The sequence below is a fragment of the Cervus canadensis genome, chromosome 24 (assembly GCF_019320065.1).
Source record: "Cervus canadensis isolate Bull #8, Minnesota chromosome 24, ASM1932006v1, whole genome shotgun sequence".
Lineage (NCBI taxonomy): Eukaryota > Metazoa > Chordata > Mammalia > Artiodactyla > Cervidae > Cervus > Cervus canadensis.
This window is the reverse complement of record NC_057409.1, coordinates 8,772,344-8,773,984: the sequence shown is the minus strand read 5'-3', so window position 1 is coordinate 8,773,984 and position 1,641 is coordinate 8,772,344. Positions and strand designations below refer to the sequence as shown.

Here is a 1,641-nt window from a genome sequence, read left to right as displayed (position 1 = left end):
CCCCAGAAGTGGTCAGTCTTTGTTCATCAGAAGGGTTGAGAGGAGCGATGCAGAGGGACCATCTCATGATAGCGGGGTGGGGGTGGGGTGGGCCCCAAGGTGACTCCTCAAACACCAGGGCAGAAACAGATCCACTTCCTCCCTGGAGGCAGAGTTCTTGGTCACCAGGCTCATTTCTTACCCTTGATGAGACTGTCACTTCCCCGGGTGAAACTTTCATCCTGTAGGTTGAGCACAAGGTTGTCAGCAGTGAGATAGATACGATTCTGTGAGGTGGCGATCGTCTTGGAGATGTTCTGGGCTGCCCGGATCTTGCGCAGCTTGATATAACCTGGGTTCTTGCTCAGGGCCTCTCCCAGGTAAGCAGGATACGGTTAAGGGGCCACATGAGGCCAGATCTCAATCAGGGCACTGTTCTAACTACTCCCCAGGCTCGGCCCTCCCGTGGGCTGTCAGATCCAAGGTTGCGCTCACCGGGCTCGTGCCCAGCCCCACCTGTTGGCCTCCTTGCAGGCTGCTGCCAGGAACTGGAGGCAGTGGCGAAGTGAGGCAAGGCCATCTGTGCTGTTGATCTGCCTCATGGCGGGGAGCCAGCCCTCGGGTGCCCCACCAAGTTCTCAGATCCCACCATTTGCTTATTTAATCCTCTCCTGAGGGGGCTTTGAGGGAGATACTATTATTATCCCCATTTTCCAGGTGAGGAAATGGACCCAGGGAGCGCAGGTAACTTCTTTTGGGGGGCCTCGCCCCTTGGTATATGGGATCTGAGTTCCCAGATCAGGGACTGAACCTGCACCTCCTGTGTTGGAAGCAAGGACCTTAACCACTGGACTGCCAGGGAAGCCCCAGCTTAGGTAACTTGACTCAATTTCCACACCTCAGCCTGGACTTAGACCCAGGCTGTCCATTCCTTTCACCTCTGGACCATTCTAGTTCCTGAGCGAGACAAACATTATGCACTCTCTTCCCTGAAATTCACTGTTCTAGGGAAACAGAGGTCAGCTACCAGGCAATTACAGGACGAGGGAAGGGGACTCTGGGAGGGCCCAGAGGGGCTGCCTAATGCAGGGGGCCAGAAAAGCTGTCTGAGGCAGTGACATCACTGTGGTTGCCTTTGTGGGGACAGACAGGAAACAGCAGAAGTGGAGGCAGGGACTTTTTTTTCTGGGTCACCCCACAAGTCACTCACTTATTCCACAGCTACTTAATGAGCCCCTACTCTGGGCCAGGCAGGCCCTCAGGGAGTGAACCAAGCAAACAAAATCTTGCTCTGGTGGAGTTTGCTTTCCTGAGAGGGAAAATCAGCAATAAACAAAACAGACAAGTAACATACCCCACGCGATAGTTGGCAATAGTGCTCTGGAGAAGGGAAGGGCCTGCACTGTTCAATGTTAAAGGCAGGCCTCTGTGGGGCCTTCCCTGGTGGTTCAGTGGCTAAGACTACGAGCTCCCCATGCAGGGAGCCTGGGTTCGATCCCTGGTCGGGGAACTAGATTTCACATGCAGCAACTAAAGTGTTCCCATGTCGCAAGTAAAAGAGTCCATGTGCTGCAAGTGAGGCGTGGTGCAGCCAAATAAATACATAAACATTTAAAAAAAAAAAAAAAGGCAGGAAAAGCTGACCTTTGAGGTGAGGGAGTA

The 1,641-nt window shown here is 53.4% G+C and overlaps 1 non-coding gene across 1 annotated transcript; it reads right to left on the bottom strand.

The window, feature by feature from the left end:
• Positions 1 to 450: 450 nt before the first annotated feature.
• LOC122426952 lies at positions 451 to 696 on the bottom strand. The gene has a single exon (XR_006265300.1). It is a non-coding gene; the product is annotated as a small nucleolar RNA U89 (small nucleolar RNA).
• Positions 697 to 1,641: the final 945 nt, after the last annotated feature.